Raw genomic sequence first — 10,027 nt, forward strand, 5'->3', positions numbered from 1 at the left:
TACCACTGGTCTTAAACTTTCTCTGCCAGGTCGCACTAAGTGTTTTGTACATTCACCATTTCAGTCACAGAATTTCATTTACAAACTGTAAATATGTTTTGGGTAGATCGTTGCTTAAGAAGTCTTATTTTCCTAAAGTGATTGTTATGTACTAAAAAGAGAAATAAAGTGTATTTCATTTAGCATTATTTGAATGTGAGACTAATTAATTTTTTTTTTTTTTTTGCAAACTTGTTACATCAGCACATGTATGGTTTCCTTTTGACAAACTTAAACCTGTAGTAGTTTGTAGATATAAAGGCTGTCCTTAAAAACAATGTTAAGGTGTGGTGAGCAGAATTTATAAGCAGTCCGTTATCAGCTGGTTTAATCTTCAGAGGTAATTGTCCAACCTTTCTTTGTGCCGCAGATAGCTTCAGATAAGCGGCTTAAACCTGTTTTCTTTCAATTTTATAATAGATGTAAAAGATAAAGATTTGCCTCCTTCAACAGACAGTGAAATACAGTGAAATATTTTTTGTGAGAAAAACAGCAGGTAGAGAAAACAAGAAATTATAGAAACTGGTCTATATTTAAGCTCAGATTGAAAATCTGCTAACCTACATTTAAGAGATGACGAATAGTCCAAATGAAAATAAAAATCATGTTTTAACACATTTAGGACTGACTGTGTGGATCCAACATTGCAAACGAAAATGTTCTTTCTGTACAAGAAGAATAAATGTTTGGTAATGAAAAGAATTTGTTTTTTTAGAAACAGATGGGGTTATGGATAGTGCATTTAATCATATTTATTTATCTTTATTTTAATAATTTGAAATAACATTTGATTTTAATTCACAAGATTTCCCCCTGGGAATTTGATCATATGGCATAACAGTTGTTCCTTATGACGGAGTAATAGAGCCAGGCTAGTGTTTAAAAAAAATATTAGATAAAGTCATTGTGAGACATTATGAGAATAATGTAACATTATAAAGTCATACTCTTATGAGAATAAAGTCATAATATTAATAAAGTCACAATATCAGAATAAAGTAATAAAATGATGAGAATAAAGTTGCAGCATATATGACGGCCGCCCAGCACCATCAAAAAACAGCAACCTAAATCCACTTTGTCTTCATATTTCGTTATTTGTGAAACCGATGCCAAAGTATAACTTCACAAGATGCTTGACATTCCTCATTTTAGGGAGGACTGACTTCTTGTAAGAGTTGTCATAAAATATAACTTTATTCTTGTAATTGTATGACTTTGTTCTCGTAATTTTATGACTTCATTGTCATAATTTTATGACTTTCTTGTAATGTTACCATTTTATTCTTGTAATATTATGACTTTATTCTCGTAATATTTTGACTTTATTATGATAATTTTTCAACTTATTCTCCTAATATTATGAATTTAATCTCATAATATTACGACTTTATAATGTTACAACATTATTCTCATAATGTTATGACTATTCTCGTATATAAATAAAAAAATAAAATCTCTAGCCTGTATTTAGATGTTAAATACTCAAGTACATATAGTTTGATTAGAAGCAAACATTTATACTTCCATAAATGATAAGCTGATGTTAATATATAATTCATTAATATAAAAACAAAGCCTCTAACAGCTCAGGTTTTTAAAAGGATGGAAGTTCTTGCATTTTATGCATCAGGCCCTTAAGAAAAAAATGAGCTATGTCTGTCACAACTAAAGTCAAAATAATTTACTATGGGGAAAAAAACAAGCACAAAAAATGCCTTTTATAAAAGATAAATAAATCCTTATTTAAGAAGCAGTATTGCTATTAATGCTTTTCATGGTTTATGAGAGACAAAGTTTTAAATTTGATGTCGAACGAAAAAAAAAAAAAATCAGAGTAACCACAGTTGAAATAAATAGCTATTTGATCCCTCCCCTCCTATGCAACATTTGCCAGCTGGGTCTGCACACTTCACTGCAGTCATGGGCATCTAAAGCCGGTTGGTCTGGTGGAGCAGAGGAGGCTCCTTGGCTGTATTTGCTTTGTGTGTTTGCTAAACAGAGCGAAAAGAATATTTGATATCCATAGGTATTTTCTTAATACATTTAAGCTAAAAAGTGTGTTTGTCATTTCTAAAAATAACGATTTAAACAAAGCGTTGCCTCAGTCACTTCCCTGAGGCATCTGGCCTAATGCTGTGAAGACCTTTTAAGAGTACAGCAGATAGATGTCATGGAAGATCTCAGCAGTCCAACATATCTATGTTCTTGTCTTTCATTTTTCTTTCATATTCAGTCATAACAGGATCAGGTTCCACCAGCGTAGTGCTTGGGGAAAAAAAAGATGTAAATCCACTACCAGGAATTCTGTTAAACTGAAAAAAGACTATTTGATAACTGAAGGTTTACTTGTGCCTGGCTGCAGTGTTTTAAGATGCTTTATTGTTCACTTGATGTTACATTTCAATGCTCTTGCAACCAGACTTTCACAAAATCCTTCCACAGCAAACTTGGACGCAGAGTAGACATCACTGAACAGAGGTCCTTTGTGGAAACATTAGGCGAGTTAATAACAGCAGAAGAAGTGTTTTTTTAACTACTATGTCTGAAATTCTATTCAGTCAAACAAAACAAACCTTGTATTCCCACGACACTGCTCATCACCACAGTATGGCCGTCCTGCCTTTGCTTCATGTCTGGCAGCACCTCTTTCACCAACCGCATTAGGCTAAAAAGGTTGACGTCAAAGAGCTCCTTCATTGCAGCAACTTTGGCACTTGAAGGGTCCAAACCTGCCGATGCCAGCTTTGCTCACTACAGCTGCACAATGGTCTCTTTCAATCATCTGTTCTTGTGAATTCAAATGTACTTTGAACATAGTGCAAAGAAAACAGACCAGGGATATCCACTTGGCGGTTGGGGAGACAGTTGATGCACTCTTTGATGAATTCCTCACAGCAGACATCAAACTTTTGGATCACTAGGATTTTATTAAATGCAGAACCTGCAGCTTTTTTTGTGGGTTATGTTTCTCAAGATCCCTCATTGTGGAAACTACTGGCTCAGAGAAAGACAAATAGACAGGATGTAATTAATATCTAATTCTATATTCTTATTATGTAGTGGATATTTTAGGTGCAGTGAGGACAACTTCAAGTTCTGACCTTTAAAGTGTTTGGTCACATTGTTGGCCAAGCGTACTGCCACAGCCAAGCCAATACCAGAGGAACAACCTGACACCAGCACTCTGCTGGTCCCCATGGTGCAAGTGTTGAACCTTAATTATCTGATTAAAGTTGGGTGAAATATAAAAGCACTAACATCAGCCCAGTGCAAGACATGCATATTTACAATATGCATTTGTTTAAAGATTTAATGGGAAAAGCACGAGAAAACCATAAGAACCATAAAATTTAGGTGCTTGTAAAAAGGAGAATCAGTAACACCCTTGGTTCTTAAGTAAAAAAAGTCCAAATAATAATAAAAGTGAAAACTGCTTATATCTGAATACTGCTCTTCCACACTGATCCAAGCATTCTGGGTCATGATAGTTTCAGATTAGTGGGGCAATTCCAAATGACCTACCAAAACCTCGTTATTAAAGCTAACCATTTTATAAATAAATCAGACTTTCAATATTGTGTTATTTTCAAACTGATCTTAATTTGGAGAAGGCATGTAAGTTTATTTATATAGCACATTTCAGTGGCAAGACAATTCTAAGGGCTCCTCATGAGGAAAAAGAAAAATAATTTTCTGTGGCAGTGATCAAATACAAATAATTGAAGAGCATAAGAATAAATAACTTAAATAAGATGATTATAATATATGAGGATCTGTAAAGGTGGAGTATGCTTCCCCTTGACCTTGGCAGCAGAATACGGACAATAAAAGTAAATGTTCTCCCTAGATTATTATATGTCTTTGCAGCACTCCCAGTAGAGGTCCCAGCAAAACAATTTAGGGAGTGGGATAAGCATATTTCCAGATTTATATGGCGTAATAAAAAACCAAGAGAATAATATTCAACCCTTCAGCTGCCAATGGAGCAGGGGGTATAGCCCTGCCTTGCTTAGTGGACTATTACATGTCAGCCCAGATTAGACCCTTAGTGCTGCTGGTGTAATCCAAACTACTATTCTAAATGGAAGAACATCGATCTTTTTCTATATTGCACTTGCCTATATAATCTGTGCTTGGTTGCTTAAACAGGCTTCCTCAAGTATACCAATTCTCTTCATGCTTTCTCTTGGTTTGTCTTGACCATGGATACAGGCTGTGGGCAAAACAGGGAATCACTTCCTTCTGTAAAATAATAAAAAAGGGCATTTAATAAATTACTGGGATTTATGCCAAATTTATGAGATTGAAAGAGGTGATTATTTTCGCTGTCTGCAGGTGCAATTTTTTTTGGGAGGGAAATTATGACCCCTGAATTGGTGTTAAATCCAGGGATAAAGCAGCTGTTACTAATACAAAAGGCATCATTGGCAAGCTTTACCGAAATTTCACAACTATGAATAAGAGGTTGACAGATTACATCAGACAGAGGTGGGAAAAGGAAGCCAACATTACAAACTCAGAGGAAGCTTGGTCTCAACTGTGGAAAAACATCTTTTCAACTACTATATCTTCAGAATGGCAGGATTTTGGCTGGAAGAACCTTTGTTTTTTACTACACCAAAGCAGAAATCAAGGTTAAGTGGTGCACAGATGCCCTGCTGGAGAGGGTGTGGGATGGTTTCTGCAGATTATGTTCATATTTTTTGGTCCTGTCCTAAATTGAAGATCTCTTGGCTCAAAGTTAAGCAAATAAGCTCTGAAACTCTGGATAAAGTATTGGATTTTTCTTTCATCTCCTTGTACCTTGGAAAAATCCCTGAAAGACTCAGTTCAAGTGACACATATTTACTCTGGATTTTCTTTATTGCAAGCAAGAAGGGAATCACCAAATGCTGGCTCCAGTCAGGCCCACCTAACTTGAGGGTCTTCATAAGCATTATAAACTGAATCCACAAAATAGAAACATTGACTGTTTCCATACATCTCAAGAAGGAGAAAGGAGAGATACTCTGGGAAAAATTACTTAAAAATTCATAACAATTAACTTTTGTGAATTGGAAAAAACATCTGCCTCCCTGACTGTTGGGTGTATACCCTGCTTCTGTGGGTTTATATAAAGTTTAAAAATATAGTTAAAAAAAAAAAAAGATTATGTTAAAAATATTTCTAAATAGCACAATCAAAGGTCACTCTAAACAAATGTAATTATAATCTTGATTTCGGAGCTAAGAACAATAAGCTGTTTTTCCATGTTTAATTCTGAGTACTCAGAGTAGACTTCACTCAGAAGACCTGGGAGATTTGGATCAATAATGCACTAGCAACAAGTCTGTAATGTATTTTGGGTGATAAGCTATTCAGTGACAAAGATTAAAAGAAGTTTATTAAAGTCTTTTTTGCTGAGAAATGGGTAATGAACAGTGTAAGGATGTTAGAATAGGGGGTGTGCTTGGTTTTGGTGAGGATGCAGGCAGCAGCATTCTGGACCAACTGCAGCTTTCTGACCTCTGAAGGCAACATTGCAGTGATTATATTAGATGAAAGCATTAATTATTTTACCAAGGTGCCAACCAGACATTAGTCTTTTAATCCTGCACATGTTTTTTAGATAGCCTAACATATTACTGTCTTTCTGCACCCTTGAAGGTTCAGGTTTGAGTCAATCATTACGCCTTGATTTCAGGTCTGATCTGTGCAATGGTGGAAAAATAAAGAGTTTTTTCTGAATGAGATGCTTATTCACCACAGGTCACTGCAGTATCTGCAAAAATCCTTACACAGCACAGGATGGATATGTAGTAGGTTGTTTGGTTTACTGTAGCCACTTACCTGCAGAGCCTACTGAGCAAACAAAACTGAGTCCAAAATGTTGGGACAGGAAGCTCTGGGATTACACAATCTGGTCATGTCAAGTCCCTTTGGAAGTTGTAGTTTTTTAGTAGAAAACTACACAAACAAACATTAAGAAACTTAATTCTTTTGTGTTTGTTTTTGTGGCTTATTTTTATTTTATTTTTATTTTTTTTGGTTTAATGCAGGAGCTATTTATCTTATTTCTATTTTTATTTCACCTTATTCAAAATGTAAAATTGAGGCACTGAACCCAACATTAAAACAATAAATACGAATCTATGCCCTCAAAACAATTCTAACTATTTAAGACCATTCCAAATGGGCCTATCTAAATGTATTTAGGAAAATGTATTCAGTGTTGCAACTTTCTGTTTCGCCACTGGGGGGCAGACTTATCTAACTACTTAGCTCTGCAATCACCATGATTGACAATGTTTAGTTAGAGCAGAACGTTTTTATCTGTAACAATTTCCAAATGTTCCAAAGTTTTTCTTACTATCTTAAAAATGCAGATGTTTTATTTTAAGAGCTGCATACAGCTTGAATACAAATGATTTATTGCAGGTATAAAACATTTGGAGTTGCTTGCTTACTACAGAAATTCAATAAAAGTCTTTAAAAACAGCGTACAAATACTGCTATTCATACCGATATATATTTAAATACTTGTTAAATGCTTTAGTAGTTAAGCAACATTTTTATATCAAGTGTAAAGTTTGAAAAATACAAAAACAGCAAAAATCATTGCTCAGTTTAATAGTTAAGCGAATTGTAATTTTTATTGTTGATATCAAAATTAAACCAGGAAAGAAACTAAACTGACTATGCTGCCATATCTAGATGTTTCAAGGTTAATAATAATTAGTTTAAAAATGTGACACCCTCCTCTGTAACCTGATTAAATGATAACAGCTTACTGATTCTTCATGAAGAATTAATATTTACGCCAAATAATAGAATGTGTCAATATATAACAATTTTGAAATGAACAGTGGCTGGCTCCTATTATCATCAATAATTTGAACATACATTATGCTAATCATATCCAAACATGCTAAAAACATGGCGACTGTTTAGTTTAGTTCATTGTAGCTGACATTATGGACAGTTGTGTAGAAACCAAAATTATATAATTAGATTAGATTAGACTCAACTTTATTGTCATTACACATGTACAGGTACAAGGCAACGAAATGCAGTTTAGGTCTAACCAGAAGTGCAATAGCAACAAGTGCAGGATAAATAATGGTTCCATAAATACAGGACATGGGTATTTCTACTGAATGAGTATAGAGATGAATACTATTATATGGCAACAATTATTGGAGCTTCCTCTTTATCTTGAATAAAAATTGTTCATCATTTTTGCTTAAAAATTTTATTTTTTGTAATTATAGATTTTAATTGTTTTCATATCATATTTGAAAAAAAAAATGAATAGGTTTACTGTCAGAAATTTCTAAAGAAAACTCTTTTGCATGATCCTACCACCACCTTGTTTGATTGCTGTGCTGTTGAGCTATGAATGCCTTACTTTGAATCCTCAGAACATGCTCCTTTTTGCATTGGTGTGAGGGATCGATGTCGATACAATCAGCAGGTTTTCCTTGGATAGAGAACTTTGAACAGATGTGACTGTTTGATCTGGCTGAATTGTCCCAGTAGAGTGCCTTGAGATGACATGTGTTGCAAGTTGGAGCTATATAAATAAACTAAATTGAATTGAATTATTGTGGCCAAATAGTACTGCAGAGTAATACAGTGGGTAGAACTGCTGCCTTGCAGCAAGAAGTTACTGGTTTTAATTCCCAGCCTGGGGTCTTTCTGCATAGAGTTTGCATGTTCCCCCTGAGCATGAGTGGGTTCTCTCTGGCTACTCTGGCTTCTTTGCACAGTCCAAAAACATGACAGTTAGATTGATTGGCTTCTCTAAATTCTTCTTAGGTGTGAGTGTGTGTTTGTCTTTGTGTTGCCCTGCGATAGACCGGCGACCTGTCCAGGGTGTACCCCGACACTCACCCATTGACAGCTAGAGATAGGCACCAGAACCCCTCGTTGTCCCCCACCAAGGATAAGCATGACAGAAAATGAATGGATGGCCAAAAAGCTTTCTTTTTTCTTTTTTTTTTTTTTACATGGTTTTGGTTTTTAGGTGAGGCTTCTTGGGTTTTGAAAATGTTAAGAATGTTTTTACTGATAGTACCTCTGATGTTTTGTCATTTTCATGATCATGGCAGGCTTCAGTCTTGGTAGTTCCTGAAATGATTCTGAATATTGTAACCAGTTTCCTTTCATCGTGAGTTGGTACACTTGCTTGTATTTTTTTTGTCACACCAATAGGTGACCATGAATAACTAGTACTTCCATTCAATTGGTTGAACTGATCCTTTTATAACCTGTTTTTATTAATGAAAGAGCTCCACAGACCTTCTAGTTTCAATATCAAATATCTATGCATATTTCTCAAATGATACAAAAATACATACTTTTCATGATAATTTTAATCACAGCAAATTTTTAAGGCTAAATGATTGTTTTGCATTTCATACAAATTAAAAACAAGTGAATTGAGTAATGACTCAGATCTACTGCTCCCTGAAGGCCAGAACAATGTAGTAACTTGCACAACCACTGGACCTTGATGAAACATGTTATGTGACATGATTTATTCTTCTTTGTTTTTGCACTATGAAGACTTCACCTGTTTCTTGTTTTGAAACACTGGGAGTGTTTCCACTTCTACCCTTTTTCCCAGAGACTGAAGAAAAATCAAACGCGCCTTTGGGGAGTATTATACAACCAATACATATTTAAACCTTAATGCAAATTAAACAGTTTTAAAGACAAATACATCTGTCAGTATAATATTTAGCTGTTTTACTAGAGTCCCACTGAATGCAACGCACTGGTTTGTGCGTCAAAGATTTTAGGTAAGAGTAGTAAAAGTAGCACTCCTTTATTTCTACTCATGTAAAATTAGAAAGTATTCAGCAGTGATGCTCACAAGAAAAAAGATAACGTACAACTACTTTTTTCGAAAATGTTACTCCAGCAAATGTAAGAGTAAATGTATCTAGTTAACACCCAGCTTTGCTTCAAAGTAACAGCAGCAGCTGCTGGTCAATGAATATTGCAGCTTTCTTTGTAGATTCTTTATTCATGATAATTATAAACCTTTTTTGTCATTCTGTACTTTCTATTATTCTGTTTGTTGCATTATAGTTTTTGTCCACTATACACATGGGCGTAAAAGAACATTCTGTCCGATAGTTAAGATCAGGTGTCCTGCAAAGAATAACAGAGGTGTTGAGAGGGTTTTGATGAAAGGTCCTATCAATGTCACCAACTCCCTTGCCTGTTCTATTATTTCTCTTCCAGAACGTTTTATTTTCCTTTTGCAAATGAGATTCAAGGAGCTTTTACAACACTTTCAATATAATTAATCACGGTGTTAAATGAGAATATCAGAGAACACAAAATGTTCTGTGTTGTTCCGCCAACAGAATTTATTTTTTGGAATAAGGTGTCAAATCCAGCCAGCTGTGTCTGCACATTAATGTTGTGACAAAAGGAACAAGAAACAATTTGGTAACAAATAAATTAAGTTGACCATGTACAAAAAAAGAAAACAAAGATCAAATTCAAATATTTTTTTATTGTCTCTTTTAAAATTGCCATCCCTATTTCTGAGAAAAAAAACACAATACATCCGGGAGAATGTAATGTTTTTTTTCCCATTAATCCAAAAAGGCAAGACTTTGCTGCTGAACTGTAACTGGTTTAACTACCTACCGGTATATCATCCCATGACTGCATAAATGCATATGAAGCAAAGGTCAAAATTACTGTTGACCTTTATGTCATGTTGCCTGAAGTGAACAAAACACTTTTTTCAAAATTAAGAGTTCTTTTGTAATTCACAATAGTTAACTCTAAAAGTTAACTCACATAAATAAGTTTTTATACCTTTTTTATATCAATATATAACATAAAAAACAAGGTTATCTAACATATTAATGAGAAAACAAGTATTCCAACATTCTCCTGTTTCTGGGGAGGTTTCTCATTTGTTTTGCCTCTCTGTTGTCTGGTTTGAACTAAGGGCTTAGGGAGTGGCCTGTTTTCTTTTCAT

The 10,027-nt window shown here is 34.5% G+C and overlaps 1 pseudogene; it reads right to left on the minus strand.

The window, feature by feature from the left end:
• Positions 1–2,024: 2,024 nt before the first annotated feature.
• LOC107083078 lies at positions 2,025–3,240 on the minus strand (annotated as a pseudogene).
• Between the last annotated feature and the right edge of the window lie 6,787 nt (positions 3,241–10,027).

The sequence above is a fragment of the Cyprinodon variegatus genome, unplaced genomic scaffold, assembly GCF_000732505.1.
Source record: "Cyprinodon variegatus isolate N-32 unplaced genomic scaffold, C_variegatus-1.0 Scaffold68, whole genome shotgun sequence".
Lineage (NCBI taxonomy): Eukaryota > Metazoa > Chordata > Actinopteri > Cyprinodontiformes > Cyprinodontidae > Cyprinodon > Cyprinodon variegatus.